The sequence below is a fragment of the Mesocricetus auratus genome, unplaced genomic scaffold (assembly GCF_017639785.1).
Source record: "Mesocricetus auratus isolate SY011 unplaced genomic scaffold, BCM_Maur_2.0 Super-Scaffold_100019, whole genome shotgun sequence".
Taxonomy (NCBI): Eukaryota; Metazoa; Chordata; class Mammalia; order Rodentia; family Cricetidae; genus Mesocricetus; species Mesocricetus auratus.
The window spans coordinates 5,499,142-5,526,294 of NW_024429200.1; the positions used below are offsets into that span (position 1 = coordinate 5,499,142).

A 27,153-nucleotide genomic window follows, 5' to 3' on the forward strand; every position below is an offset into this window, starting at 1 on the left:
ATATTGAAGTACAATGTAGATCTCACATCTTCTGCAAGCCCTAAGAACCTAATAGACCTTTTGTATTATTACAGAGGAAATCTACTAGCTGAGCATTGGGGGACGAAAAACAGATATGTATATATGTTGTGATAAAGAGATTTAATAAGCCAAGATAGTGAATGTCAAAGGAGAGATGTCTGACAATGTCTCTCTTCTATGGAAGCAAGCCCTGGGATTTAATCCAGACACTCCAATAATGGAAAGATGTCATTTTATCTATTTTACACAAGAAAACTCACTGGAGGACAAATATGACCTCCTTTACTGTTAAAAAATAAAATTAATTAAAAATTTGGAAACCCCTTGCAGAGAAAGAAGCTGAGGAACCTTCATGAAGTGGAAGGATTTAAAGAGGAATGCTGAAGTTGCGAATTTCTTGCAGAATGTGTTATATAACCAACAAACTGCAAGAGAGAGAGGGGAGCAATTATCACTTTAATTAATTAGGGCCCTGTTGGCAGTTCCTCATGAAAGATAATCCTTGATTAAAAGCGTCAGTATCTAAAAATATTGACTGATATGGAAATACAAGAGTGTGAAATTTCAATTAATTGTACCAAAAATTATCAGGTATTAACACATACCAAGAGACAGTAATGATTCCCAGGAGTCTTAGGGTGTATAAACAGTTAAGAATCAACAATGGCATGTTAACAGGGAGAGAATTAGTCTACTGATGCTTTAGTCCTCCCGAGAGTGAGGTTCTTTGGCCTTATGTTTGTGTAAAATATCAATATTAGGTAAGAGCAATTGCCTTATAGAGAAAGACTATGGGCATAGATGTATAATGCAGACAGAAATTGAAGAGTAGCATCCTCACACTGCTTGGTTCTGCCCTAATCAAAAGAAATGTCACATGCCATGGATTGTTTTAGTGTGGAACTGAGGTCTAGCAACAATAGACTCAGAGAAATGACAAACGTAGGGACGTTTTACAGAACCACGGCGTAGAGACTCTCACTTCATGCTTTGCTTTGCTTTGCTGTGGGGTAGACGGTTACCACTGCTGTCGCAGAGGAACGTCTCATTCACAAATCAGAAAAATTCACTAGATACAAATATTTGGTCACAGGAAACAATCGTGAATGTTTAAAAATAAAACTGGACTGGGACTTCCTATCTAGCCACTTGTCAAAAAGAAAAAAGAAGAAGAAGAAGAAGAAGAAGAAGAAGAAGAAGAAGAAGAAGAAGAAGAAGAAGAAGAAGAAGAAGAAGAAGAAGAAGAAGGACAACAGGATTTAAGCCTTTGCCATCCATGGCACCCCTCCTTCAGTATCCTCAAGACTCTGAACACAGGAAAAAAGATCTATGCTACTCAACTTTATATATAAATTTGCAGCTGCCAACTTCATTGACAGAATTTTAGGGAAAATAATTTTGACGACAAAGCAAGGAAAACAATGGACATATCTGAAAAGACATACTTTGGCCTTGGGGGCACCCTTTTTCTTCTTGATAAAATGAAACCAAATATTTCAGTCCAAAGAATTCAATTAGGGAATGAGAGGGAAGTTGTACTTGGTTCATGTGGGTTGCAGTAGAAGTCTCTTCCCTTTGAAACAAAGTCAAGGGAGGTGCAGAAATCATCATCTAGTTCAACAATACAAATTGTGTGTATAATATATTTTATTACCTCTATCAATCAAATCATTCTATGATCAGCATTTATAAAATACAAAAAAATAATTTTAGGTAATTCTTTAGCTATTTAACTCCCCCCTAGAAAAGAGCCCCTGAGTACTTAATTAATTGGGAGGAAAGAGGCTCTTCTTGCTCTAGTTTATTGGTAAGGGAAAACCAATCTGCTTTGTTAAAAACAGAGGAGCCATCTTCTTGACTAAGAGTGAATAACAACATCAGGATTGATCATCACAGCATCCCTATTCAGAATGTGTTCTTACTCGGTAAGTCTGTCCTTTGGGATCACCACAGTGCATGAGTATTTGTAGCCATTATAACTCAATGTACACTGTTATCACTGGAGACAATTCTCTCACTCTCACTAACTCATTTCTGAGGGGCTGAGAAAAGGAGGAAGAGGAGCAGGTACTTGTTCATTTGTTTCCCCATTGACGACCTAGACAGGGACCGCACAATGAGGGTAGCACAGCACAGCTTAGGAATCAAAAGGATTTTGTAGCCTGAGGAGATGCCAGTGAGAAAGAACAGGAAGGACCACAGTGAAGAAACTGAAACAAGACTTACAAAGGGAAGCAAATGTTCAGCTGTTCTCAGCCCAATGCTGACTCTTAAGGATGGAGATATGGGGATGTCACTGAACTGCATGTAGACAAACCGGTGAGCAGAAAACAGGCACCACTACCACCCACAGCCCTGCCAAATTGTTATTCATCACTTACACTGGAATCTGCCCAGGAAATCAAAGGTTTCCGACGAGACTGATCGCTCTGTCTGGATCTTGACAGTCAATACAGGAAGCCAAAGCTTTCCTGATAAAATCCTATAGACACATTCCAGGGATGAGCATTCTGTCTGCTTTTTTTCTCTTCAATATCTAATGAGTTGTAAAGTACCCCTTTACTGTAACTTAAATTGAGCCTCACTATTGCTCATTTTGGGATCATATCAGGTACCTGCTAAAGATGCATATTCCTGGGAGTGTTGCCTGCTTACTCATAATCTCTTCAAGAAGAGCAGAGTGTTCTGGGTATTCGGCCTATGGGTTACAGCCCGTCATTCGAAGCACTGGCTATGCATGATGACTGTGGAAAACTTGTGTGCCTGTGTGCCTAGAGGTCACCACCCAAGGACAAATGGATTCTTAGCTTCCAAAACAGATGCCCTGCTAGAGCCAAAGGAAAATGGAGCACTTCAGAACCCCACCCCCTACCACACTTCAATTATTCACTTTCATTTATCTTGAAAGGACAGATGCTCAGCTTTGTCATGCCATTGTTCCATGTACTAGACATCTGAACCTAAGCTAGTATGCAGCCTAGGGAGATTTTTATACAATAAAACAGAAAGGGACTATGAATATTTATGGAGCTATAAACATCTATGCAAAGTTTTTGTTAGAAAGTCAGCTATTTTAAAAAATCATATCTCATCACTTCTCAGCCTTTTGCCTAAGATTAAGTATGAAAATCAAAACTTCTTAATAACAATGTATTTATTATAAATTCATGCTTTTCTTCCCTAATAAATATGTCCATTGTTCTTCTATTTTATTATTTTGAAATTTTAAGTTCTAATTGTTATTTTATGATAGGCAGCAAATCAAATTAGCTAAATTTTTATGTACTTCCACTTAGCAAATCGTTTAGTTTAATATTCAAGAAAACAATTTATCCAAAACCATGGAATGCTTTCAAATGATAACTCATGCCTTTCCCCTCTGAAACACACCAGCATGACTATTAAACACCAACAATGCCATATTATTATTATTATTATAGTGGTTCTGACTATAAATAAAAAGCTGGTTACTTGGCATTGTTTATTGTAACAAAAACGACACCAGTGACAAATGAAAGGGAAGGATGAGGAGAGGAGGGAAAAATGAAGAGAAAGAACATAGTGGCTAATATTTATTTAGCATTACTCTGAATGGGTCAGGATACTGAGCTGCTGTGTCTTCCGTCTCTGAAGAACACGGGTGAAGAAATGGCTAGTAAAGATGCAGCTAGGGAAAGATCCTTTACCAGTGATGGAGTCACTGTATCAGTGATGGAAGGACTCACCTTATCAGTGACAAGAGGTGTATCCCAATCTCTTGAGAGACACCGGCGAATCTTTGAGGAGAGAATGTCATGATCTGATTTGCATTATAGAAAGGGCACTCTGGCAGTGAGGGGAAGAGACCAGAGAGACTTGTTGATGGAGGACCAGTTCAAAACGTCATGACAAAGGTTTGGGAAACCTATGCCAACGGAGATTTGGGGAGAGGTTCTAGAGAACCAGAGAGAGCGCTTATCTGCCTTGCCACTAAAGCAGATGAAGATGTAGAATTTGGAGTGAGGAAGAAATGAAAAGTGCTCTCAGAATATCACTTCCATGTCAGTTTGTTGGGCCTTGAGTGACTAACAAAAGCATGTTCATTGTAGAGCAGGAGTAAAAGGTATAGCCATTTCTAGCAAGAAAACTCTCCCCATTTTAAAGACAGAAGACTTCCACAGACAAAAGCATCCAGAATGTTCTCCTGGATTCACCTCTGCAAATTCTTCAGTGCAAGCTCTGGGTCTCCCATAAGAACATTTCACAATCATCTTAAACATAAAAGGGTACAGTAGGTCTACCTCCTTTAATCAGAACTTTCTAGAACTGCACATAGTAAACAGCATTCAACATATTTAGGAAACAAAAACATTCTTTTATTGTTTTTTGTTTGAACTATCTTAATTAAATCTTATGTTACTTATGTCCATTTTCCGATTGAAATTAAAGTGCCTCCTAAGCTGTAGGCAATGATGAGCTCCTCATAAACAAACCAGTGTGCTTCCTTCCTTTGAACACCAGAGGGCATCATTAGGCATAGTACGCTTGGCTAGAGGGAGAAGGGTTAGGGGTGAAAGAATTCCATTACTAATGACTGAAATGATTCTTATAGTATACCCTTATCTACCATGAAACATTACCATGGTAACAGCAGCAGCTAAAATGATTGTATATTTAGGTCATAGTATAAAAGGAACTTGGGCATGTGAGAAGAAAGAAGAAAATAAAATGAAAGTAAGACAAGAATAGATAGCATAGAAGCTGCAAGCCATCTCCCCTTCCTCCTCCTCAGCTAATAGCAGTTCACAAAGTCACATTTGCCTTTCAAAGCAGAGGTCGACAATAAGGCCTGATTAAAACTAAAAGGAGTCATTGAAACTCAGAACCTGAGTGTCAGAAAGAGAAATGATAAAAATAGAGAGCGGCCCATTCACTATAAAGCAAGGAAGAGACAGGTAGAATGGACTTCGACGTGCAACTTTCTTGAGAAGTACTCGGATGTTTCACTTTGGGGGATTCTGTTTATCTGCTTATCATGAGTTCAACTGGAAGACATTAGAACTATGCTTTGTTTTCTTGCCTTTTAGCTGAGAGGTAGATGTGGCACCTGGCAAAATGCCTGGTAACCTTAATGCCTTTGCTTTCTTCCACCAGGGATAACTAACTAAGTAGAGTAAGCATGTTGTGCCAACTAAGAATCTAATTGGCACTGATACTTCTTTGCTAGGATGTAGAGGATCTGACTTTTTAAAAGGCAGAGTTGAAATAGATGGATGCAGAGAACATGATTGAAAACTGAATATCACAGTGTTGTTTCCCTGAACACAGAAAAAATACAGGATATGACTCTGTACACAGTCAATTAGCACAGTACCAGAGTGAGAACCCAGTCCAACAAGCTGTGTTTGCATCTTGGAGCTGTAACTTACTAGCTTTGTGATTTTGGGTCATCACTAGATCTCTGTGACTGTGGGTTTCCATTCCTGTAAAATCATGAAAATTGCACATATGTACTCATTCAACAAAGATTTATTAAGTTCCTGGTATGTGCTAGACACTATTTACAATTGTAAGGATTTGCAGCAAAACAGATAATATAATGCACGTAAACTGCTTAAGAAAGTAACCAGGGATTTAGCCTAAAGTGTGAAAGTACCTAAGGAAAGACGACCTGCTTCCCATGATCAAAAAACCTCTCTCTCCCTCGTCCTCCTCTCTGATACACACACACACACACACACACACACACACAGAGAGAGAGAGGGGGAACATGTGTGCACACATTATGTACATATTATCAGACCAGAAGACAACTCAGCAGAACCTGGGATATGAAGACAGTACACTTTCTCTACTGACCCCTAATGAAAAGGGTTGGAACGCCTGCTCAATGACCCAAAGGAAACAGAGTAGGAATAAATGATAAGGATGATGGTAATAGCCACAAGAGGGATACTGACATGGTTTAAGATATATGAGTCTTTGAGAGAACACAGCATGGACATCCAAAATAATGTATCAATAAGCAAACATAATTTTTATGCATAAAACCAGTAAGTACTTTAAAGGAACTCTGTGACGTGCTGTTTGGCAGTCTCTTTCTTACTGAACAAAACAGTTTGAAAAAAGAAATGAAATGTTAAGATATCTGATCTTAATCTTAAGAAAGGTCTAGGGGTAGTTATATAGCGAGATACTTAGGAGCAACGTTTCACATAGTGATGCATCAAGACGGTGTCAAGGGTGGATGCTGAACCATGTTCTATCAGGTCAGTTCCAGACATCTCTGCCCTTACAGTTCCTTTCGCTTTCTCCCTCTTCTCTTCACCTCTGCTGCACTCTGCTCTAAGTTCTCTTATGCTTGTACACCTTCTCCTACTTTACTCATTGCTGTGGACCTGGTGACAATTGCCTTAGCAGCCAGCTTGCTCTACATTGTCTACAGTCAGATCTGCAGTTAGTTCCCTTCTTGCCAGATGGCAGGTTGGGCACTTCTGAAGATGCTCCAGTCCTCTGCCATCCTGGACCCTGGGAGTAGGCTGCTCTGGATTGGAATTTGGCAATCCTTCTCTAATACTGTGCCCACTTTCCTGGGGTAGTGATATCTGTTTGTGGGGGGAGGGGAAATGTTTGGACAAAGAATATAAAGAATATAAAAAGTCACTTTTAGAGAAATTTGTCAGTTTTGTTTTTAAAGATATCATGGTATGCCCCCCACACCAATAGGTTGCCTGTGGGAGCTCATTACAGGAAGATTTTTCAAGTATATTTTAATGGTTAACCTCTTCCACAGCTGCCTCTGAAGTCAGTTGAGAGCTTCAAACATGTTTTCTGGGTTCTTATGCACTTGAACTATGATAGGGATATTGCAATCCACTTATTTTCTTCCTCCAGTTCCCCTCCAGGCACCCTCAGGCACACTTACATAAGCACACACCATTTCTCCTTTTACTGGATGGCAAAACATCTGTCAGACAGGCTCCTCTGACTTTCAGGTCTTAAGACTCAACTCTCCCCTCTGCCTAATCTACTGTATTCACTTCCAAGAAGTAGACAAACTTGGGCAGAGGTTCTCAGCCTTTAGGCAGTCTATTTTGTAATTTTAAAACTTACTTGTCAGTATTATTTCATCCCAGAAAGTCCATAGAATGGATGAGAAGCACTTGAAACTTAAACACATTATTAATAACGGTGTGACAATCAGAGTGCTTCTGGCTTTAAAGTGACTCCCTAGCCCTTTTCCTAAGGCAAAGCTGTGACATTGCTGGCACAAAATTCTTCCATCCATTTGACCACAGTCTCAAAAGTGCCCTTTCTCTGTTGGAACCCAATACAGTCCTCAGCATGAAACTTTGTTTCGACTGGTTTTATCTCTACAGTCATCAGTGTCTTTGCAATAATGCTCTTCAAAAAGACCCAGGGGCTGTGAGGGGTTTCTGTGTTAAGTGGATCAACATCTCTGTTACGGCTTAGCAATAATAAAAAAACAAGAATCTCCACCCACATGCTTATCAAGACAGTTTATGCTTATGCACCTAATTGCAGAAAACACCATGACAGCCTTTGCCCCACAACCCAGAGTTGGTTAACCTGGAGTTTATAAGCTCAGCTGATTCTTTCAGGGGAGACCTCTGAATCCAGGAATGTGCCAGTTGCAAGGAAGAGAAGCAAGGTGCAGACCCACTCTGGCACTCTGCCATCAGACTATTCTGCGCAGTTTGGAAAAAAACAACCCTGCAACTAGTTGGGCTGGGGGCAAGGCACCAGTGTCGGAACAGAAAAAAAATCATCTCCCACTGTCCCTCAGAGGTGCTCACTCTCTGAGCTGCTCCAGCATAGCCTCTCTACTACACTCTTAGAGCAAACTGACAAGGTCTGTCTGATTGCCGGAGGGTTTCCCCAGGGAGTGGAAACAACTCCCCTCGTCACTCAGTTGGATCAAGGCAGAAACCTTTGCAAAGATGACCAAGGCTGCAGACGCTGGGGGAATGCTCAAGGCTTGCTGGGCACTGGAGCTCCAATGCCTGTGTGGTGGAGCTTTGGGATGTGGGTTTGTGTCACTGGCTGCTCGTGGCTGGAGGGACTGACTGAACATCGTGAGATTTCCATATGTCCACTGCCACCCAGCGCAAAAGCAAGAGTAAGAAAAACAAAACTAGATGAAAAGGAAAGAAAAGGGATACAGAGGGATGTAAGGACAGCCTGGGAGATTCCGGACCTCGAACACAGGAGAGGAGCGAGGGACAAAGATTTAACCAGCTCCCTTTGCCCCCACCCCCATCCCATGGGAAGATTTGGAGCAGTGGGGATGCAGGAACAAGATGCATAGGGACCGAGAAGTGACACAAGGGCACGAGAGGGCAGCTTGGGTGATGTGTCAGCCGGCATTTCTACTTGCCTTAAGCGTTTACTTCCCTTTCTCTGCCCTTCTCCCTCCTCTTGGCAGCGAGTGAGCGCTTCTCTCCATGGGTTATATGCACATGCATGCAGGCTCCTGTGTCTGCATCGCAGAAAGGGACTGAAAGACCGGTAGACCCTCCCTTGGACTGTTTCCTGGCTCTGAGGAGTCTCCAGGGACCAGAAGGACAGGGATAGAAGGGGAAATGCATATGATGCATCTATCGGAGGACAGAGACAGAGTGTGGCTCCTCACCCCCGTAGGTGTCCACAAATTGGGTGAATTCTTACCCCTGGCAAGCTCTGCAAAGCAAGCCTTCCCTCCTGCTCAGCTTGTGCCACTCCAGGGGCATGGAAGGGTGGAGCACACAGGTGGAATTCCTGTGTTTTCTGTCTGCAGCTGGGTTTGGACTGCACCTCACATGGTTCCAGAGCCACAAGTTAGTGGTGATAGTCCAGCTCCCCAGGCGCCAACATTAAAGGTCGTTTGCAGCACCATGGTCCCAATCTAAGACCTGCAGGGTGGTCCAGTACCCACCATGAGTTGGGTGGCCAAGCTCCCGCAGAGTCTGAGACCCCACCGACTCTGGACTGTGGCTGCTTTCCTCAGACACAGTGGATAACCAACCTTGTGCACAGGTGGAGGAAACCCGGCTTGTGGAGGACTCCCCTCTCTCTCTTCCTGGGAATCTTCCCTAGAACCTTATTCTCCCTGCCCTTTGGCCAAGGTCCGTGGACCACAGCAGTAAACCGGTATCTCTCATGCGAAGGCTCTCTGCCAAGGCGGAGTCAGAAGACAGTGTGGAGTGGGGATGAGAGCAGCCTCCACCCTAAAAGCAGTGTGCTCAGACCCTCCTAGGGGGACGGAGCTAAGAGGATGTAGAGACCGGCAGGGGACACTGAGCGCTCCTTGCCTTCCCCAAGGCAGCATCTGGAGTGGGGTAGGGGGATGAAGAGGAGAAGGGTCTGATGTCAAAGACAGAGCCATACTAACACAGCGCCGCTCAAAGGCAGCTTTAGCCACATTACCCTGGACTTAGAGACCCCAAAGCTTCCCGCGTCCCAGCTGTGCCCCACCCCCACCCCCTTCAGACCCGCCAAGGTACGTGTCCCCTTCTGCAAACCCCAGATGCTAAAGTTTCCATTGGAAAACCCGAACATGCGGAGGACCACCAGCAATTCCTCCAGACCCAGCCCCTCTGCGGTCAGGGTCGGGTGATTGGGAGGGACTGCAAGGTACCAGGGCCCTTGGCGTGGGCAATCGGAGACCCAGGCGTTGTGGCATTGTCTTTACCTGTAGCTGACTTAGTGGCCCGGGGCTGAGATCTGGTGGAGTCTGGCCGGAGCGAGGAACCTTTGGCGGGCTCAAGTTGGACCCGCTCAGGCGGCGCCAGCAGCACAGCTTAGAGTCCGCAGCTGACTGCCCGCTCGCCTTCTCCCTGGATCTTGCAAGAGAAAAGCCAAAGATTAGTTGTCACCACTGCACTTAGACGGGTGGGGCTGGGGAGGCGGGGAGGCTGCGGACCCCAAGAATCCTGGATAGCTGCGGGCACCTCACATCGGTCCTGCAGCTTGGCTAGACTAGGGACCCAATGGGCTGTTCAGACTGGAGTTAATTTGCCTCTGCCCGCCACCTTGAACATTAACCCCCCTCCAAAAAAAAAAAAAAAAAAAAGACAGGCAAATAAGACTTTCAAACCTGGCTTTCAGGGAGATGACTGTGGACACCGAAATAGAAAGGAGACCTGGATATGGCGAGCAGCTGTGTGGGCTTCATTTCTTCACCCGAGTGCCGGGAAGTAGTAATTAGAGTCTGCGAGCTGCGCTCTTCCACTTCTCCCAGCGCCTCTGGCGATTTCCTAGTAGGATCTGCGACTTCAGGCTCTGGCCAAGCCCGCAGGCTGGTGTGCGCGTGTGCGCGTGTGCGTGTGTGCGAGTGGAGTGTGTGTGTCGGTGCCCCCGCGTGCCTGCTCCCTAGAACGGGTCTCTGCGCCCTCACCCGCTGTGCATAGCAGCAGGGCGAGAGGTGTCTCTATTTGTGCGTATCTGTTCGATTAGCTGCAATGGGCGGACAGTTTCTGGAAGAGAACATTTACAATTTTCTTTCGATCTGACAGGATTAGTTGCTGTTGAAGGGGCTCCGCCAATGAAATTTCCTCTGCGCTCTGATTTGGCGGTTCTTCGGAGCAAATATGACAGCTTTCTCTCCCAGCTCTTTTCTGCATCTCTCCATGTCCCTGTCCCCAGAGCCCAGCTCTCCATCTGCAATTTCTACACCACAACCTTTGCATTCACCACCACCATCCCTAGGTCCCAGGCCAGCAAGTGCCCGGTTGCTACAAAGGTGACAGGGCACATTGGGAAGAAGGCTTATTGATTGCAGAAGACACAAGCCCCTTGTTTCCAGGTGGGGAAATGTTAGAACAAATTCAATATACTTTATAGTCACAACGAACTGCTCGGATTGTGTATGTCTTTGATGTTGATTAATGTATTAGGAAGAAACAGATTTTTAGTTATCTGTCTTTGCTTTTTCTTTCACACACAGACCAATGCCTATGTTTTCCATCAATTAATGGGATGCAATAGCCTACAGAGTGCTAGTGGTGCTTTTTTAGAGTGGTGGTGGGGGGTAAATGTCTTTAAGGAAAATGAAAGATACGATCATCCTGTTTTCAGACCATGGACTAATTTTTTGTTTCTATTTATTTTGATTATTTAATTGATTTGTTTTCATTCCTTCCAAAAATTTACCCATTACTTCAAAGCATGAACACTGTCTGATACTATGATGGTGTGATTACTGTAAAGTGTAGTTGAGGACAATATTTACTTTTGATACTGTGTATTGTATATGATTACATAGATATGTTACATAAATATGGTTTTGCATGATTTCCATATAGAATTAAAAAAGAAACAGTAGATTTGTTAAAGTAAATAACAAAAAATGGGCCTCATCTCCTTTTTGATCACAGAGACAGAGAAATTGCTATTTAATATGCCCAGTGAAATTCAGCTCAATTCTTGTTGCCCTGGCCTTTGTGGGATGTTAAAGAGCACCCAGAATAGGGAAATCACAGTTCCTTTTATTGCTAAGTTTCTCATCTTTGAGAAGAAACATACGCATGAAGCTCTTTTACAGAGGTTCACCATTGATAAATGAAAATCCTATAGCTGTATCTAAGCAGGATCTGACACAAATTTAATTTTGCTTGATTAAAGCTATCCTGGTATGAAGGATGACAATATTATATCTCTGCTCTCCATGTCCATACAGGCATTCCACCAAGAGTCTTGTTTGAGAAAGAGAGATCTGCTCACTCTCACCCCCTACCTCCACCAGAACTCGGTTCCTGGCAGTAAATATCTAATTATTTTCTCTGTTGGACACTCCTGAAAATCAGTTCACAATCACCCCATCTGCCATTACCTCTAAAAAGGCTTCATAGCCCCACATTGTCATAATGTACCTGGGGTTTTTTGAATGCACATATGTGCATGTTTGCATACACAACACACAACACACACACACACACACACATGCACTGACAGTGAAAAAAAAGAATAAAACATTCTTGAACAGCAACAAAGAAGAAAACCCAGTCATTTGCTCATTTGTACTCTGGTTCTGTTTTTGTTTCCCATCAAGAATGTGTTCTTCCTAACAGGATCTGCCTATTCCAAGCAGGGAAGTAAAAACCCAGCAGAGATAGCCAGCAGAGACCAGCAAACATATGAAGCCTTTGTGAGGAGCTGCAAACAGAAGCAGCACTTTCAGTAAGCAAGCAGCAATGATGCCCATTTTCTTCTCTTAAGTCATTAGTAAAAACAATTTTATCATGTATACTTGGATCTCTGTCACTCACCGTGTGATGTGAAGAAAAATTTTAACTACTTGGAAAGTCAACTTTTTAGACTATAAAATGGATTTAATAATATCGTCTAGATTTGTTACGTAGAACAGCACAATTAATCACTGCCAAGTATCAGTGGAATTTTTGGCATATGCCAAATTGGCTAAGACTGCAAGGTGTCAGTCAGCACTTAAGGATTCAGATTGCTGGGTCATGCCTGTGACCTCTTTGAAAGTGTTTATCATGGAGCAGAGCCAATGATGCTATCCACCACAGTGATGCAAGACACATGTTAGACGTAATCCACCACCACACTGGTCCCAGGGATGCTCATTCTTTCCCCCTTCTAGCTGTACAGGAAATGATAGTGTGCCTTCTGAGCATTTTATTTTCATCTCTTAAGCAAGTTCACTTTCTGAGATAAAAGAGTGTTCTTTCACCCCAGGAATATAGCGTCTGTATTTATTAGTAACTCTTGGTGTGGAACATTTTAAAAGTGCTTTTTAAAGACTTTGTGGGATGCATCTGTGTGTTTTCCTTTATCTGCATGCCTATTTTCCACCTCAAAGCACTCTAATAAATTAGTAATTTCCACTTGTGAAGCCAAACTTCATTACCTACCTCCTTGTAGTGCTAGTGCTAGTTTTAAGCATGCAATGAAGAGCGCCAAGGCCTGGAGGGTATGACTTTGAATCTTTGACAAAGTTCACTTTTGAATAAGACTATAAATGAGGTCACCAGTAACAGAAGAAGAAGGAATCTGAGTGGGTCTCATTGCTGGGGGTGTGGTACATATTTTATTGCACCATGTTGATTTCAGTGCAAGAGTGATTAGGCCTCAATAATCAGAGGCACAAATCAGCACTCTCTCACTGTAAGTGGAGTGAGACTCAGGAGTTGTACTCTGGTGATTTCCTATCAGGTATGGCAGCCATACATTTTGGCCCCTCCCACTTTTTCTGTTTTCAATGACCTGAGAAAATACAGGGAAGGCTTTGCTTATGGGAGGAAAGTGATCTTGTTTCCTTCAGTTCCCTGAGGAGGTGAACAGGGACTATAAGGCTTAGCAACCGGATGTTCAGGAAAAGCAGCCTCACTCCCCGGATGGACACCTGAGGAAGTTTTATTTCCCATGATTCAGTTTCGAATATAGCATTCTTGGGTTCAAAGTGAGTCTTCCAGTGACAGCCACCCCTTGAAATGGGCTTTTCAGTAGCTCTGTTGTTTTAAAATCTTAATAACAGGCCCACAATAGGCATGCCATTCTTCTTAGAGTCATTTATTTTCTTCCTACAAACCCTCCCAGAGAGTAATGTAAAAGCTTCTATTCTTCAGCTAGAAAAGATGATGTCCTTTTCTCACAGAAAAAATCCCAAGCCTTTCTTTTTCATACCCCGCAACAGAAGTCTTCATACACAAATGGGACTGATTCTGAGTGACAATGTTTAGTGACAGTTTGACAAACAATGCAATGCTATCTTTCTCTTTTCCTTTTCCTGGAAATATGGGCATCACAGATGTTTTAAACTCACTCTGTCTTAGCCTTGATAGTGTTATCCAGAGCCTGAAAACATTTACTGCTGCTGAGTCTAAAATATTTAAAATATGGAGCTCTGTTGCAAACAGGGAATATTAAGAAGGAGGAAATGGCCGGGGAGGAGGGGCTGCAAAATGTTAAGCGGCTGCTGGTAAGTCAGTGTTAAGTATACAGATGGAAACACACAGGTGTGGTGCACAGCTTCTCAGAGAAGCATTTAGTCTGTCTGCATCCCTCCTGCCAGGAGGCAAAGCTGAGGGCCCACTTAGAGAGGTGAGCCCCTAAGACAGGGTCCAGGGGTTCCAGCTGCCTCCATCACCAGGCACAGTTTTCAACAAACAATTTCAATTTCTCTTCCTGAAGTCTAAATTGGATGCTGGAATTTCAGGTGGAGATAAGATTCAAGCGAGTTCAAAGGGAGTCTGCTCTTGTGTTATGCACAAGGAACCCCAGTGATTTGAATCAGTAACTCTGTGCAGAAAAGAGTCTTCCATGAACACTTACCATCAACTTAGTCTGTACAGAAACCTGTTTTCCATAGAATTTTAGTCAACAAATCCTTTACTTGTGGGAGTTCAGAGACTGCCTTGGTTGTATATCAGACTAGTTTCCTAAGCAAGCAATGGGCCATCAAGGGAAAGTTGGGGATGTGACTCCGTGTTAAAGAAACCCATTTGGGGACCATAGCAGTACCCAAAAGCTTCCTTACTGAATTCAGTTACCCTCTATTCCTTCAGAGTGATTGAGATAGCTATCATGCAGAAAAGAGCATTTTGCAAAAGACTCAATTGAGTATGACTACTAATATAACCATATTACAGGTCTTTTCACTTTAGAAACACTCTTCTCCTAGTAGAATGCCCAAGGAAGCAATCACTAAGGCATACCCTGATTTACCGTGCCAAAATGATACAGGATGAACATGTCCTTTCTTCCTCATTTAATCCACAAGGTGACTGGATTTGTGGCTTAAGGACCTTATTTGTAAGAGGTCTCAAGGGCAGTACTCTATAAATCACCAGAGGAAGGAATGAAGCAGCCCTAGGTACAATGTGTGTGTTCTATCCCTACAAGGTCTTCCTTCATTGACAAGCATTATCTTATAAAGAGAGATCATTTTAAAAGGATGCTGAATAAACATGAATTGATAATTATCTAATATCTTCAGGGAGTCTTCAATGATTACCACTCAACACCTACCCTAAAAACTCCATAGACACAATGTATTCTTGTGTTATTTATGGCAGATATAGGATACCCAGTGTCAGTGGCATGGTGGAAAAATATTTCTTATTGAACTAATCTCATGCAAACAGGCTGCCTTTATTATGCTTTGCTTCAACAGTGCTGTGAAGTACAATGAGCAGATCTGAGAATATCAGATAGAATCTCCAAGGAAAAGTTTTTCAGAAGTTTGGCATGAACTGGATTGAAGGTATTGGCATTAATTCAGCAAAATATTGAAAAACATTCGATACTTTATTACATATCCATGATATAAAACCACTAAGAGATTTTAGATCCAACTGAAGAAAGAAAATGAAAATAATTCTCCTAGGAACCATAGATAAAATTTTTGATGAAGTACATGGAGGATTCAGAAAGAGGCCATGCCATTTGTACATCAGGAAACTGATTCTAGGAGTGAGGTCTAGCCGGCTTATACTGTATATATGGCTTGGAATCCTGAGAAGGTGTGAACTTATGGGTAATGTTACTAGTGAGTGAAGTAGCCAAGTTAAAGACAAGGTCAGTGTTCAAGGAGCAGAATCTAAAGCCCATGTTTTATAGAAAACAGGAGGACATGTAAAACCTCATTCGCTGAGTACTGTGATCCAATTTCCAGTGGCATAGTATGAAGAAGTCAAGGATAGGCAAGGCTTTTCTGCAGATTCTTCATCCAAGGTACTGTGTTTCTGTTCTTACCTATATGACTCTTTTGTTTATTAATTTTGTGTTTTAGAAGAAATAAGCTGACTGCATGTTTAGAAATTAGTGTTTCTGGCAAATGAACATTTCCATAATTTCTTGAGAAAAAAGACACTAAATTATGGCTGTTGTAGTTTGTTTTAACTGTATGATGCCATTGATGTTGGGGGCAAGACAGCTAAGAACTGGAGTCCTTGTTCACAGAATTAACTAAAGATAGAAGTCTATCTTGAACCATGACGCATGCCTTTACTTTGCTTGCTTATTCCCAAAATATCCTGTACAGTTTCTATGAATTTTATCGCAGAGCTGACCAACCACCATTCTTGAGAGAATGAAAAAGCACAAGAACTGGCAACTTCGGGGTTCTGTAGTTATGTCGACAGTTAGATTGCCCTTCTTAAATTATTACTGAACAGTGTTTAGGTCCTGGCTGTGTCTTTAATGTTGAGTGTGGTCACTGTAGCCAGGCTGTAAGGACAATAGGCCCTTTCTTCAATGGCCAAGTCAGTTTTGCCTCTACTTATTGAGTTCTAACTCTGTGTGGCATAGTTACTTTTTCATAGCTTGACAATTGTGGGAGATATTTCTTAAAATCTCACCATAAAATATGATTATCATAGGAAGACCTCTAAAACTCATGCTAGATTAGAAATGGAACTTATTATTGAGTTTCATTTGGGCCTATAAATTACTATACATGCTCACACAAATACTTCATTCATGAATTTTTTTTACTTCATACATAATGTTGTTTTGCTTACACGTATGTTTGTGCACTACATGTGTGCAGTTCCTCCTAAGGCCACAAGAGGTTTCAGATCCTCTAGAACCAGAGTTGCAGACAGTTATGATCTATCTGCTGAGCTCTGGGACCTGAACCCAGGTCTTCTAGAAGAGAAGTACTCTTAACCACTGAGCCAATTCTCTGCCCCTAAATTATCCATAAGTATTTGAAAATTTCATGCTGCTACATTTTAAAAGCATGGCTACTTAGACGTGGCTCTATTTGAAATGTAAGGGTCAACACAATTCCTTATTTTACCCTTTATTCATTATAGAACTTATAATTGATGATATTTTGTTTACAATATGGAGTCATCTATAGTGAATGTAACTTATGAATTAAAAGGAAAGTATTGAACTAAAAGACCAATTGAAACAATAAAATCAAAATGAATTAAATGTCACTGTATCATTTTGTGAGATGGAACAAGAATAGAGGAGAGAGGCATATACAAAGACAAAAATCAGGAAAGATGATAGATAAAGACAGACAGACAGACAGACAGACAGACGGGTAAGTAGATAGATAGTGTGTTTGGAGAGAAATTATGAAAAGGGCACCTACTAAGGAAAATTAGATGTCTCAGTGGAGCTGGTGTTCATGGTCTATGAAAGACCACTGAGTAACACCTTCCTACATCGACCCCAAAGAACAACCACAGAAGGTACAAGCAAAGAAAATAAGAGCTGTCAGGAAAAGACAGTGAAACATTATTCCGTTGTGCTCCTTCATTAAGCTTCTAAAAAACAACAGCACGACTTTCATACTAAACTCAAAGTTCTAATCTGCCCAAAGGCATCTCACAAGGCCACTGCATTTAGCTCTTAAGGAAGTGGGTACTGAAAGCAAACAGCTGTGAAAAGGTGTCTGCGGCTTTCCGTTTGCTCCCTTTCTCCCTTGTGCAGCGGCACTTCAACTTCTTTAGAAACCTGATGGCACAGAGGAAAAGAATGTACTCAAAATAGTCCGGGTGCATTGTGACAGGGTAGAGGAGAGAATTGAAATGCTTGTCAGGTTAGTCACTGAGGACAAGGGTCAGACTCTAATACCCTAACCCAGTGTGCCCAGTTTCTCTCCAAAGAGATCCACGATGGACTATAAAATTAATCTAAATGCTTTATTAAAGATATAAATAGCATCTTCCATGTCTGCTTTACAAAGCACAGCACTACTAGGGAGACAGAATATTTTAAGACCTTCTAAGTGACTGTGTATAAACATGAGGAGTATTTGTTTAGCTTTCAGTTATTCGTAAAGGACAAAAGTGGATCCCTAACATAGATAATTCATCACAATACAATTCCAAGCAGCATAGATTAGAAGACAGTATATTTAGGGGTAGATCTCAAGTCTCCATTCACTTCCTAAATCTAATGGCCATAACAAATGCTTATGGTTTACCTCAATACTAACCATCTTTATTCACGTAAAAATAGCTCTTGAAACATGCCTATAATGTGTACATATCTGTGAAGCAGGGTGAGCTTAAATTGTGAGCTTCAGCTTCTCACAGAAAGGCTCAATTTTACACATAGTATTCTCCTGTTACAATACTATGAACAGTGTAGGTAAGTATCTAGCGACATCTGGAGATGTCTGTTTCTTGCAACTATGTCACACAGGACTCCAGAGTATTCCTTACACCCAATCCTTAATTTAAAGTAATGCTCACTTTTCCAGCACACACACACACACACACACACACACAAACACACACACAGACACACACACACACCATGCACATATTCCATAGTTTCAACTTATGTCACTGATTCTAATTTGTGATTTTAGTCTTTATGAATTAAAGAGATTAACCACATATTGATTTGCTCTAATTTTTTTCTAAAATAAAATGCTATAGGTATGTAAAACAGAAAATGACCTGCATCACAATTTGAATTCTTCCATACAACATGCCCTTGGATAAACCATTTAATTCATCCATGTCTCATTTTCCTTGTCTACAGTAAGACAATGTGGTGATCTTTGCATCCTAAGAGCTTTCAGATGACTGAAGATATTTTGTTATATCCCTGTGCTGAGGTAAGTACAAACTCATACTTTAAAGGCACAAACTGTTTGTTCATTATGTTTTTGTGACTAGTTTTATCATTATTTTATTAACTGAATGATTCCAGTTATCAAGTCTGGTAGGCAGAATAGGGAACCCTCAAAGTCCTCCACATTTTTAATCCCTAGAAACTGATTATGTCATCATACATGCCATCAAATAATTTAAATGGCAATTAGAGCAAAGTCTGTTAAGGAGTTAACTTTAAACCATATAAATGATTTGTACTGGCTCAAGGTAATCAAAGGTGACATTAAAATCAGGTGTTCAGGTTAATATCTCAGTCTGAGTGAAGTTATATGAGGAGAGTTGTCACTGATAGTATTGAAGGAGTTGCCAGCCTGGAGCAGCATGTAACTCTTCTAGCTGGGAATATAAGAAAAATAATGTTCTTTTAGAGACTGAAGTAAAACCACAGTCCTTTTTAGAAAACTGAATTTATCCCCATGAGGCTTATTTATGACTTCTTAATTATAAACTTAAGATAACAAACTTTTAAAGTGTAAAATCTCCATAAAAACGACTTAGTAATATTAATAAATATTAGCCAGGTAGATGTCTTAAGTTACTAAGAGCAGGATTGTGCCAAGTATCATGCCCAAATGTCCCAGTAAAGTATAGTGATGACAATAACCCTTCTGTGAGAGTAAGAGGGCAAGAGAACTTTTGGGAAAGTGGTTTATTGTCACTAAACATTCAGCACTAGGGACAGTGCAGCCATCAGGCCCAGTTTTAAGTCAGTACCTTGGAGAGAGGACACAGGATCACTAGGCCCAGTGAGTGGATTTCTCTGTGTGTCTGCCTCTTTTAAGACATCTGAGATTCCATGAGTGATTATACCAACTGTAAATCAATAAAGAGGCATTCAAAAGCATTTGTTGTGAAGTAGCTCTTTGGTAACCATCGAGTTCCCTCATCTGAGCTTTACCCGTAGGAGCCACGGTCCTGGATCATCTTTGACCTAGTGATGTGTATGGCATGCAGCTTTTGTAAACTTCTCAAGTCTGAACTGCCTTTCCCAGATCTTTCTGCCCAGTTCTTCATTGTGGCCTGTCTTTAGAGACCAGCAGTAATGCTGACTTAACACACAGACAAACTGAGCTCACACGGAGGAAGGTGAGGCCAAGATAACCACCATGAGTCACCCATTCGCTTACTAAATTGTGCTTACTTCAGGACTCTCCTATGCCATGCATGGCCCATATGCTAGAAATACAGGTGAACCAGGATAGAGCATTGTCTTCACGGGTCTTTTGTAGAAGGAGCAAAGCAGAAAAAAAAGGAATAAGGATAGACACCATCCACATGATAATAATTATAAAATCCACAGGCACAGAATAGACTAGCAAAGGTGGTCTACTATGCTGTATGTCAAATACTCTCAGTTCCCTCTTTGGCACAATGGGACAGGATCATGTTATTAGGTTTGTTCCTGAGCCGTGAGTAGTACTGATGGTACTTGGTGCCACGTATTTCGCTATCAGTTCTTCTTTCCCTCTGACTTCACAATAGCATTTGTGATGCCAGCAATCCCACTGCTGATCCCTGGGTGATTCCTGTTTAAAAACGTAGATGTGTCATCAGAGCATCAGATAAACTTTGCTGTTTATGCCAGAAATGGTTTTGCCTTCCTTTACAGATTATCCTCTTCTGACTTAAAAAGATAATCAGGAAAGCTTGGTACCCAGTATTGGAATTTGTTGCAGAAACCAAATGATATGATGAGTGGGCAAAGCCAATTTACACTGGAAGAACATTTCTGACAGAGGAGAGAAAGAGATGAGAGAGAGAATGTGTGTGTGAGAAAGCTCCTAGCTGGCAGCAAACATGCCTCAAGAGAGTGCCAAGCAACTCTGAACCAATTTGGATGTAGGTCTTAGTTCAGGATGATGCTAGTAGCCCCTCCATATTTCTTACCGATTATTTTCCATTTCTTCATATTGTAAATGTTTAAAATATGACACATGTTATAACCAGTATCTAAAACTTTTACTTTGACATGCAGATCAGAGTCTAAATATTTCTTGACCTAAAAATTACTATTTTAGGTGCAGTCACTTTGTCACCATACTTATTCCATCATCAAAGTTAAAATTTACGTGTGTTTGTGTATATGATATTTGTGTGTGTGTGTGCTTGCTAATATCGCATGTGTGAATGTGGACATGTGCTTTTCATATTGTATGTATGCAGATAAGAAACAAACTTGGTTGTTGGTCCCCCTATTCTTTCTTATTTTAGATGATCCCTCTTTGTTGTTTCCAATCATATACAGCAGGCTAGCTGCTTTTGAGCATTTGAGAATTTTCTAGTTTCTGCCTCTATCTCTCCATAGATGTACTGGGACACAAGGCATGAACTCTCACAGATTCTGTGGATTTGAACAAGTACAGCAAGCTCATTATACATTAAGCCACATTCCTCACCTAGAGTTCTCATAATTTTATATTGAGACAAGAATTAGAAGACCATGAATAATTGTTAGCTCATGTTTCATTGATACAACTAACAGTTATTACACAATCACAATATTCTTTATCCTAGAAAAGATACCTAAATTAAAATGTTATGCACAATAAATTACAGTATTAAGTAAGTAATCACACAATTTCATTTGCAAATTATAACTATGCCAGTGGAATGGAATAAAAGTCTACTTGAACTAAAAGTCCAGTGTAGGGGTATTTGAATCTGCCTGCATATTTAATACTAATCTGCCTGAAGCAATGAAATTTGAGTTAATATTAAGCAGATGACTAGAAATTAATGAGTTGAACACTAAAAAGAAAGGTTTAATAGAAAAAGGGTGAATGGCAGTCAAATGCTCTGTGGTAAGAAAGAACGCAGGTAGCTGAAAAAGTAATGCAAATGAAGTAAGGAGTATCACAATCTTCATGAAAGCAGGCATCAGGCAAGCAATGAAAGTCATAGGAGCTCATGAAGATTCAATTGCCTTTGGAGAAGGACTACGGTAAAGTCAGAGCCAAATAAGAAACTGGGACAGCTCTGGTTATGGATGTGAACATGAAAATTAGGTGGTGATTTCAAAATATGTGATAGAGAGTATTTTATGAAATCTAGTGAAGGCTAGATATGATTGGTAGAAGAGATTCTAAGGATGATACCCTGCAATGATGTTGCCCCTCACGGAAACCAGAAACACTGGACGAGAACAAAGCTCTCGGGAGGAGGCATCATGTTGAGCGCATTGAATTTGAAGGACCTTTGAGACAAACAAGAGGGTCTGACAAGGAGACAGTTGAAAATACAGATCTGGAACTCAAAATAAAGGTCTAAGCTAGATATATAACCTTGTGAGTCATTTGCTCCTAGGTGGTAATTGAAGCCGTGGGCAAGGCTGGGACTGCCTAGGGAGCAAACATAGCAAAGGAGGAGCAATGAGCAGGAAGCCTGAATATACTGGAAGATCAAACAGGACAAGCAGGGAGGCACAGCAGGTGCAGGTTGGGACTCCAGTCTGATCAAGATCGCATGGGGTAGATTCTGGTTCTGCCCCTACCACAGGTTTAAATAGTGTGTGCACCATGACAAAAGATCTCTAAGAGACCTCACTAGCATTTCAGGTTATCTGAATTAAAGAATAAAGAATACTACTCTTATCCTATATTGGATGCTTTTCTTTTACTTACAAGTTGTCCCAGTATTTACTGTTTGTAAAGCAAATATTCATTTCACTGGGGCTGGATAGATGGATCAGTGGTTAAAGGCACTGGCTTCTCTTACAAAGGACTAGAGTTTGATCCCAAGCACCTGTAGGATGGCTCACAACTATATGTAACTCCACTCCCAAGGGATGATGCCTTTTTCTGGCCTCCAGGGAACTGCCTGCATGTGGTACACACATATACATTCAATCAAAATACCCAGACACACAAAATAATGAAATAATTTTAAAAGATCAATTCCATCAGCACAGAGCAGGGCTGGAGGGTGCACAGGCTGGCAAACATTCTTACCACTGCTCCAATGTTTTAGGACTAAGGTGAAGCCATAGTAGCCTACTTAGTCAAAAGCCAAACTTTCAGCACCACCTGGGTAGTTGATTCATTTGTACCATGAAATGCAGACAAGCAACGTATTGTCCTCTGTGCTTCAAAACCGGATGTTTAAGAATACTATAATCCATGTTTTTGTTGTAATCCCTTAGACAATTATGAAGACCATCTTCTCTTATTGCACATAGAGCCTTCTTGACTATGTTATCTGATTTCTAATCAGTAGGCAGCTGTACCTTAGTATAAGAACTAAGAAGTCTTGAAAGCAGGCAAACACAAGGTGAATGGTTGGCTAGAGTCTTGGCAAGAGTATAGAAAAAGAATAGCAATAAGTATGACCCCAGAAAGCAAGATAACAGAGGCATCCCCAGTCATAAACACAATATACAGATTTTTTTTACCTTGCATTCCCTTCAAGATTTTTTTCTGCATTTCAGTTGTCCAAATAACTTTGAGGTTGGTTAATGCTAAGCCCTCTTTTTAATGTATGCATTTAATATTAATTTCTTAAATTTGTCAACTCCAGTCTTCTTTAATATGAGCATTCTTGAACCTCTCATTTCCATGTCATCATGATAACTACATGAGAATAGACCAACCATGGCATTAGATAGCAATAATTAGTGCAAGAGGGCATTATTTGAAAGTTATTTAGAGTGCTATGGGTACTGTAATATGGTCCTACAACCTGGGTGTACTGAAGACCAGGAAAATAGAGCCTCAAGTTCTTAAGAACGGGGACAAAATGGTTGGCAGATTTCGTTCCTTCTAAGATATGAGAAATGACTCATTCTAGGCTTCTCTCCTGGGTGTGTAGGCAGATGGTTGTCTTGATGTTTGCATGGCGTTTTTACTTTAATAGACACTTTTCCCCAAATTTTCCCTGAGTCATAATGGACTAGTATCAATCTTAATAATTTCTTTTGAAGTTGGCAAATACACAACCTCCAAAGGTCTATATTGTGGGTACTGGGTGTTAAAATTTCAACATATGAATTAGGAAGGATAGGGACACAATTTAAATCATGATAATTGGTATTTGTGCAAAATAACACACAGACACTCTAATTGATAGAATGTTTTTCACCCACCATTAAGGCTGATGAGAGGCATACTCTAGAAACTTAAAACTTCAGTGTTAATTGATGGATCACCTTAAATTCACTTGCCTTATCCTCCTTGTGTTCAAAGGCAATTTAATAATTGATGATGAGCTCCTGCATTTCCACAAAGCTTACCAGAATGAGCCCAGTGTTCTAAATTTTCTCCTCCTCTAATTCTCTTGTAATATTATTGCAAACATGAATTGTATATTGATTATCTTAGTATACTTTATGTTCAGCATTGAGTTTTGTACATGATCTGTCATTAAAAAGGATATTTTGAGGTGAATTGAACTGAAAGCCAAGTTGGGATTACACAGTTCCTCGGTGTCTGTGGAATTGTGTGGAGTTTAGTGACTCATATAGGAGATTGCCTGAGTTTCATCCACGAAGTTCTAATTAAGTAAACTAATGAAAAATTGACAAATGGTGACTCAATTAGGCCCATTCCATCCATCTTTTTCTGTGGACATTCATTGGCCTTGCTTTGCACAAATGATATAATGAGCTGGGATAGATCATGACTCTGATTTAATCTATGTAAAACAAATGCACAGAATTGGTTGTTCAACTCCTTTAAAGAGTCACTTATGTAGCATCTTATACTCAGCTAATTAGAGAACCATGACAATTAATAATCTCTGGTCAAATGTTCCCCAAACTCACATGTTGCTAACTAGATTGAGAGGAGTATGAATACATATAAGGACAATGTACTTTTTATGTTGCTCAATGATTTCTGTACATATTCTGATATCAATTTCACTGCCAAGAAGATTATACTTTTACCTTTTCTGTTCTAAAAATAGAGACTCATGTAGCCCAGACTGGCCTCAAACTTACTACAAAGCTGAGGGCCACCTCCATCTTCTGATCTTCTTCCCAACTTTTGAGTGCTGAGGTGACAAGCATATTCCATCTTGCCCAAGATTATGGAATCCTGAGACAGAGCTCAGTTCTTTGAGCTTACCAGAGAATCACTCTACCAAGTGAGCTACAGCCTCTGTCTATCTACCAGTCCTTTTGAAATATTTCTCTTATTATACATTCTAAAGATACCTGCTTACTTCCTTTTCTATAATATGGTTCTTCTAGAAATGTTCCTTTCAGCACCTATGATTATTAAAATAATCCTTTACTGTTTACTTCTGAACCATCTCCCACCCATGCTGGAATATGAACTGTTACAGAATACAGAAGTTAGTCATTCCTTCTTACTGCTTCATTGCCCAACAGAGACTGGGCATGATAAGAAATCAGGTAATATGAGAGAAATATTCCATGGAAAGGACTACTCACATGGCCCATCAGAACTCTGACCTCACTCTTTGCAAATCTTTACTTCATTTGTTTCATTTAAAATTTCCTGCCTCCAAGATTTTTCATATTCATCTCTCTTTCCTTCTGTATGCTTCATGTCCTCATTTCTTTTGGGAATCTTCTCAAGAAAACTTTCCTGCACAAAATCCCATTTCCCTAATGCTCCATAATGTCTTGATGAGTTTGATTGTTCTCCATGGCATCTGAAAAAGAGATAGTGGGTATCTGTTACCGTAGATGACACTGAACATCTCAGAAAAACTTTGAGAGCAAGACATTCATTCCCTGCAATGTACGGAATGTTGTCTGACCTCAGCTCACAGCTTGTAAACTCCACTCTACTGAAAACTGTACCTGGGTAAGAGAATCCAGCTCATTTCTCATAAGTTGACAAACTCCAGAATTACATGTGGGGTTTGCAGTATTTCTTGTTGCTCTCAGTCAGCCTCAGTTTAATGTTTCCCTCTACCAAACCTGCTTTCCTCTTTCTCTAAATCACAAACACCAATACTTAATGAAACTACCTGTACACAAATCTTAACTATATAATCCATTTTCCTGGGAGTATATGATAGGAAACAAGCTAAGGTTTAAGGTGAAGTGTAAACCTCAGAGGATAGGGACTTTTTATAATTGATCTACTCTTACTTGCTATTAAATTTTTGCAGTCTAAAATGATGCCTGGAAGGTGTTCAATTAACATTTGTTTAACAGGTAAATGCATAAGAGGGTAGTCAGTTTTCCTATAGGTTAATTATGGACATAGAACAATTCTATATATTTTTACTTGCAGACAATACAGAGCAACTTTCAGGAGGTTATTCAATTCCTTTGAATAAGGAATGTTACCATACCAAGAATAAGATTTATGAATAATTTATTTTGCAATCTCAATTTCTAGTTTCCAATGTGATCTCATAGATACTTAGAGTTCCTGTATTGTGATATCATAGCTCAACGGACCTTCCTAGAAACAAAATGGAGAAGTATTTCCTAAATAAAGGTGATATTAGACAGTTATTATGACTCCTCTGAGGGTTCTTCCTATACCATGGCAGAATTCAAAGGGACTCATATTTTTTCTATTGTTACAGCTGTGCTCATGCTCTTTAATTCACTAAGAATAACCCCTGCTTCTAATAATTACAAACTAAATTCATATAACTAATATGTTTTGCACACATATTTCTGGATTGTCCAGATACTATTGAAAACTTGGTTTCTTTAATTAAGAGATCAGATATCTCTCTTTGATTAAGACCCAGAAGTTCTGCTATGATGTTGGAGGTGGAAAATTTAATGAACAGAACTATTGCTTTTAAGATTCATTTGTGAAGCTCTTAATAAACACTGCAGGAAACAGTAATCATTGTGCCCCAGGTCTCAAGAAATCCCTGTGAGAACCACTGATTGGGCCTGTTACTATAGAGATGTCGATGACATGCCAATATAAATTTCTCATGTAACATCTAAATTTAAAAGAAGATAACTGCAAAATATTTACTATTCCAAAAATATATTTTATATTATAGGTATTTGTCTTTATGAATCTATGTATAAACAGAAAAGGGAAATTTTAGTACTAATGGTAGCTGATTTTTTTATATGCCCATTATATTTAGTACTTGGCTCATTTCAATATAGTAACCAATAAGACTGTGAGTGATTCGTGATATTTGAATGTTAAATATTTTAGAAGAACATTTTCTTCAGGGAGTGAGCAATGCTATGATCATAACACCCTGTGAAATTGCATATCTGAGATTATCTGCTCTCCTGCAAATCATCAAGTGTTCACCCTAGCTAGGTCCCTCTCCATCATGGCCAAGCGACCAATACTTATGATGGTAAAAGGTGGGACTTTCTGAGCCAGTAGTATTGACTCAGACTCTGAATTCATCAGACAGAACCTTGAGAGTGTGATATGGATCAACCTTTGTTTTACTCAATCTACACTACTTTCAATTTAACTTCTAGAAGTGGCACCTTTACAAACCATTGTAAAGGATTTCCCTGCCTCTGCTTGCTCTTTCCCCAATAACTCACACAAGCTACGTCCTCTCAAATCACATAAAGCAGAGGCGATCTACTTGGGAATGTTAGCAAGAACACCATAGAAGGTCAAGGGAATGAAGA

The 27,153-nt window shown here is 40.3% G+C and overlaps 1 protein-coding gene across 1 annotated transcript in view; it reads right to left on the reverse strand.

Annotated features, from left to right (window-relative positions):
- Chrm2 (cholinergic receptor muscarinic 2) overlaps positions 1 to 10,603 on the reverse strand; it is a 128,328-nt gene extending 117,725 nt beyond the window's left edge. The window contains exons 1-2 of the mRNA XM_005082403.4: positions 10,097 to 10,603; positions 9,692 to 9,842 (exon numbers count right to left, since the gene is read on the reverse strand). The gene's annotated coding sequence lies outside the window, so the exon portion shown is untranslated. The remainder of the gene's footprint in view (positions 1 to 9,691; positions 9,843 to 10,096) is intronic.
- Positions 10,604 to 27,153: the final 16,550 nt, after the last annotated feature.